We start from the raw sequence: 6,336 nt of genomic DNA, 5'->3' as shown, positions 1-6,336 counted from the left end.
GGGCGGACGGGCTCGCTGTCCCGGGGCAGCCGTGTCGTTCCGTGCCGCGGCAGTCGCGGGCAAGCGGTGGCGTTGTCGCTGTTCCTGAAGCCCGGGGCTGCGCTTCAGAAGACGACGCAGACGGGCTAACGCGGGAGGGGCGCGCGCAGCTGTTCCGCCGCCTTGTCTCCCACTCCTGCCGTGGGGGCGGCGGCCAGGGGGGAACTTGAGGGCGGAGAGGAGCGCCTGGCCTCTGGAAAGCGCCCGGCCCTGTGTGCTATTGTCATGTTAGGGACACCCGGGCCGCTTGGGGTGCTTCAGGTGAGACCGCTCCTGCGGAGTCCGCCGCCCCCGCCCGATGAGGCGATCCCGCTCTCGTCACCTGCTCACCTCCCGGGGCCCTGCCCCGGTGCCTCCACATTATGGGCAGGACACACGCCTGGGTGGTAATCAGTTGGGGGCAGGTGTCCCAGAATAGCCTCGTAACTGGATTAGAGTTTGCGGATTGGAGGCAGATGCAGCTAGAATTGCGGTGGACCTGAACTGCAGGGCTGTTTTCCAGCGAGCCTCCAGGAGCACAGGCTTCCCTGATGCACCCCAGGAGACCGCCGAGCCTTCCTCGCACCACCCGCGGCCTCGGTCGCGATTTCCCTGACCTTTCCCCCCAGGTCTCAGGGTTTGCACAAGCCCCTAATGCCGCTGTTATCCAAGACTCCTAGAGTAGGTTTATGTTTCCCCAATTGACCTTTGCCTGATTTGGTTCTCGGTTCTGGAAAGGGTGATAGATTGTATTATTATTCCAAATCGTTTGCCTGGTTCCTTGAGATCACCTTGGCCGTGTGACTTCCAACGCTGTTGTAATCAGCTGACAAACGCACTTTAAAGCTAGAAGCTTTAAAAGCTGGTGTGTGGTTCGTCCATTCCCTCCTGCCCCCACATGTAAGGAGAGTATATGCAGGGTTACAGCTGTTTGTCCCGTGCTGGATCAGAATGTGGGCACGCAGCCACTGCATCCCATGGCACAGCAGGAACTAAGCCAGCGGGATTCCAGGCCCTGATCCTGGGATCCCTTGTTCCTGCAGCGCGGCCTAAGGAAAGCTCACTGGTTGATACAAAAGCTGGCCTTTAATGTCAAAGGTAGGTAGTAACCTCCCTTGGTTTGGTGTCTCCTGTTCTGGAATGTCCATCTCCTTGCCTTGGAAGGATGAAAGGATTAGAATGGGGATGAGAAGCTTTGCAGGGTCCGCAGGGCCCAGGGCAGCCTCGGGCCACACCTGCAGGATGAGCTTACCAGGCTGCCAGTGAGGACCCTGTGTGCAGCTTCGCATCTGGCGAATGCATGGCCTTCCTGGTTGCCCGTGGAAATGGAGGAGCCCAGCTACTGGGGTCTCATATGCTGGGTGGTGGTTGGAGGTGCCCTTTTGACTGCAGAAATGGCTAAACTGGCACAAGTACAGTGATGTTTGCTGTTAATGCACAGTGAGTGGTTTCGCATCTGTCTCTCCTGACATGTCCTGCCTCTCTAATACCAGGATGACTCTAACTTCCTATGCCACAATCCCAGCCTCACTGTGGCTTAAATCAGCAGGATAGTTCATGATCTCACATAACTCAAAGTCCAGGGTTAGGCAGCTGAGAACTGCTTCCTTTGCTTGGTGATGTTCAAGGTCAGGCCCACATTTTAGCAGTTCTACTTTTACCCCATGGTCACAGGGTGACTTCTGCCTCTTCCCACATCCAGTGCTGATCTGATGGCCCCGCCGTGGGCAGAGGAGAACCCTTGCCTCTAGACATCAGTCTCCTTTCTGCTCTGCTGCACTGAGTCAGGTCTTAGGCCTGATTTTCACCACGGTCTGCCCCGGAGCAGTGAGCCCGCTTCACAAGACCACGGAGGCCTTCTCAGGTGGGCACAAGATATCCACTTCATGGACGAAATTCTGGGCTTCCGGTTCTAAGCGCGCATGGAGACAGGTGAAATAAGATGGGTTGTAAGTGGAGAATTGGTGACAGTGGCTGATGGGCACATGGGGGCTTTTCAGGTCCTCTCTCCTCTTATGTGTTTGAGATTGTCCATTAAAAAACAAAGGACCTGGGCTGCCTAGCCGGCTCACAGTTAGTGGAGCATGCGAGGTTGTGAGTTCAAGCCGCACATTGGGTGTAAAAGTTACTTAAAAATAAAATCCTAAAAAAAAAATTTATTAAAACCCATTTACTGTTCCTGTTTCTCAGGTGTGTTGTACCTTCCACTGCACAGGATTGTGTCAGACACTGGTGCTATGCGGCAGACTCTGTGTTAGCCCAGGTGCCGTACTGCAGCCCCAAAGAGCAGGAGGCTCAAATAGTGCCAGTCTTCCTACAGCACAGGTTTGGAGAGAGATCTCTGGTGTCTCTTCTTCCTCTTAATTGCTTCTCCAAATATAGTTGCACTGTGGGCTAGGATTCAACAAGTGTTGGGGGATATTCAGTCCATAGTACTCACCTACTTCCAGAAGACTATGCTGGGCACATCAGTCCCTTACTAGACTCCGTTTCCCAGCCCCACTTTCAGTTACAGGTGACTGCCAATTAAATGTGGGTAGAGGGGTGCCTGGGGGGCTCAATTGGTTAGCGTCTGACTTTGGCCCAGGTCACGATCTCACAGTTCATGAGTGCCGTCAACACAGAGCCCCCTTGAGATCCTCGGTCCTGCTCTCTCTCTGCCCCTCCCCCCCAAAAAATAAACGTTTAAAAATAAATGTGAGGAGACATAGTGTGTGCTCTTTGAGACAGTGAACAGTGTTCTCCCTTCACCTGCTGCTCCCCCTCATTGCAAACCAGCCTTGATTGTGCTGATGGCGACAAAGCTCCCTGAGGGAGATACCATGCGTGGAGGAACCTGGCACCTGGGTGACCCCAGGGAGCATGGCTGCCACATCCTGGACTCCACTTTGGGACTGTTACATAAGAAATAAAATTGTATCTTTTCCAAGCCACTGGATTTCTTTGTGGTTGAGTAGCTTACTCTTCCTCCAAATGTCCCCCAATTGTTTCTCAATTAGGGGACATTTTGGTTGTCACAACTTGGGAAAGTGCTAACTGTATCTAGTGAGTAGAAGTCAGGGACACTGTTAAGCGTCCTACAAGGCACAGGACAGCCCGCCCCCCACCCACCTCCACAGCAAAGAGTTCTCAGGCCCAAAATGTCCATAGTGCTGAGACTGAGGAACCCTGCTCTTAAGTACAGCATGGTAACAGACTATAAGGGAGCCATCTCTCTGAGAGTTTCTAGAACAGGGTCTCCCTCAGAGAATTCCTCAGTTTTCTTATGTGAGTGAATGAAGATAAATGACTATTTGGAAGAAGTTTTTTTTTTTTTAGTGTGTGTGTGTGTGTGTGTGTGTGTGTGTGTGTTTTTAAATTTTTCTTGAGAGAGGGAGACCGTGTGAGCAGGGGAGGGGTAAAGAGAAAGGGAGCCAGAATCTGCAGCAGGCTCAGGCTCTGAGCTGTCAGCAGAGCCCCACGTGGGACTTGAACTCATGAACTGCGAGATCATGACCTGAGCCGAAGTCTGACACTTACCAGCTGAGCCACCCAGGTGCCCCTGAAGAAGCGCTTTTTTACTTTAAATTTTTATTATGTTTATTTATTTAGAGAGAGAGAGAGTGAGTAAGTGGCGGTGGGGAGGGGGCAGAGATAGAGGGAGACACAATCCAAAGCAGGCTCCAGGGTCTGAGCTATCAGCACAGAGTCAGATGTGGGTCTCAAACCCATAAGCCATGAGATCATGACCTGGGCTGAAGTTGGACACTTAACCAACTGAGCCACCCAGGCGCCCCAAGAAGTTATCTTAATATCTGATACATAAAAGGCCATTACACTTTAATGATTTTTTTTTTAGATGAAGGCATGAAGATCAGCTTCCTCAGAGATGGTGGGTAAGGGGCATCAAATGATAGAATTACAAATAGCTAGTGGATGTGGAAAAATATGTTTAGCTGCACATAAAGAAATACAAATGAAAACACTGGTCGCTTTTTTGGATCTTTTTTTTCTATCATGTTAGTAAAGACAAAAGCCTGACGGGGGCACCTGGGTGGCTCAGTTGGTTAAGCATCAGGCTTCAGCTCAGATCATGCTCAGGTCATGATCTCTCAGCTCCTGAGTTCAAGCCTCACATTGGGCTCTCTGCTGTCAGTGCCGAGCCTGCTTTGGATCCTCTCTGCCCCTCCCCTGCTTGCACATGCTCTCTCTCCCTCTCAATAAACAAACAAACAAACAAAAAAGGTCTGACAAAATTTAGGATTGACAAAAGTGTAGAAATGTACTTAGTGTCAGTTGGTATTATTTTTTCCTTGGGCCATTCATTTAGAAGTATCAGCACTTAGAACATTCAATAGCTCGGGGCGCCTGGGTGGCTCAGTCAGTTAAGCGTCTGACTTTGGCTGAGTCATGATCTCACAGTTCATGGGTAACAGCCCTGCATCAGGCTCTGTGCTGACAGCTCAGAGCCTGGAGCCTGTTTCATATTATGTGTCTCCCTCTCTCTCTGACCCTCCCCTGCTCATGCTGTTTCTTTCAGAAATAAATAAAACATAAAAAAAATTTTAAAAAAGAACATGCAATATTTTTTGAGCTAGCAATTCCATTTCTAAGAATTTATCCTAAAGGGCTAATAGGACAGCGTGTAAGTTAGAGATGTCTGTGGCCCTTGCTACTCTTCCCAGTGACTGGTGGATCTAAGTCCCCTCCCCTTAAATCCGGGTTGGTCCCCACGATTTGTTTGACCAATAAAATGTAGTGAGGTGTCTTGGGGCCACCGAGAGCATTCACAAGTACTGCAGCTTCTACTTGAGATCTCAGGAAGCCCGCGTGGCCATGTGCAAAGTACTGTCACGTCAGACAGCTATGCTGGAGAGGTCCCATGTAAGCGCCCTGGTCCATAATGCCAGTTGAATTCCACTTTCCAGCCAGCCACCCCAGTGATCTCTGCAGTATCCCATGGAACAAAAGAATCACCTGCTGAGCCTTGCTCCAGTGTGTGACTCATAAAAATTATGAGTGATAAGTTCCTTTAAGCCATTGTTTTTGGGTACTTTAGTCACTGGAACACACAGATACGTACAGCAATATGAGTAAGTGCTCACCAGGGTGTTATTTATGGTGATGAAAAATTGAAAACAATCAAAATATTATTCATCTATTGTTAAGATGTGGTACACCAATGCAGTGAAATATATCTAGTCAACAGAATGAAGAATTGAGTAAAACATGGCCAGATGTTTGTGAAGAGTATTAAGTTAGAAATGTAAATAGTAGAAAAATGGATAGTATGATTCACCAATAAGAAAACCAACAGCCCAACTTTAAAAATGGGCAAAAGTTATGAACAGACACCTCACCAAAGAAGATATACAGATGGCAAATATACATGTGGAAAGGTGCTCAAAATCCTATGTCATTAGGGAACTGCAAATAAATGTCTCTGCACACCTGTTAGAATGGCAAAAATCTAGAAGACTATATGGGGCAACAAGAATGCTCTGTCATTCATTGCTGGTGGAAATGCAAAATGATATGGCCACCTTGGAAGACAGTTTAGTGGTTTCCTACCAATCTTACACTTCTTGTATTTAAAGAAGGGAATTGAAAACATGTCCACACAACAACCTGTAAACCAGTGATTATACTAGCTTCATTCATAATTGCAAAAACTTGGAAGCAACCAAGATATTCTTCAATAGGTGAATGGGTAACCTATGGTACACCCAGACAATGAGATGTTACTCAGTATTAAGAAAAAAGGAGCTATCAAACCACAAAAAAGCATGGAGGTGGGGCGCCTGGGTGGTTCTGTTAGTTAAGCGTCTGACTTCTGCTCTGGTCATGATTTCATGTTTTATGAGTTTGAGCTCCACATCGGGCTCTGGGATGACAGCTCAGAGCCTGGAGCCTGCTTCGGATTTTGTCTCCCTCTCTCTCTGCCCCTCCCTCACACTGTCTCTCTCTCAAAAATAAATAAACATTAAACAAAGCATGGATTAAACTTCAATGCATGTTGTTAAGTGAAAGAAGCCAATCTGAAAAGGCTACATATTGTGTGATTCCAACTATATGACATTTTGGAAAAGGGAAAACCATGCAGTTTAAGATCAGTGTTTGCTAGGGATTATGGGGAGTGGGGAGAGGGATGGAAAGGTGGAGCACAGGATTTTTAGGGCAGAGAAACAATTCTCTACAATATACACGACATTATACATTTGTCAAAACCTATGGAATGTGCAATCATCCAGAGTGAACCCTAATGTTAACTACGGACTTTATTTAATAATAATGTATCTGTATTATTTAATTTTGTTTTAAGTTTATTTTTGACAGAGA

This window comes from Crocuta crocuta, unplaced genomic scaffold (assembly GCF_008692635.1).
Source record: "Crocuta crocuta isolate KB4526 unplaced genomic scaffold, BGI_CrCroc_1.0 scaffold290, whole genome shotgun sequence".
In the NCBI taxonomy this organism is placed as follows: domain Eukaryota; kingdom Metazoa; phylum Chordata; class Mammalia; order Carnivora; family Hyaenidae; genus Crocuta; species Crocuta crocuta.
Note: the sequence above shows the minus strand (reverse complement) of the source record.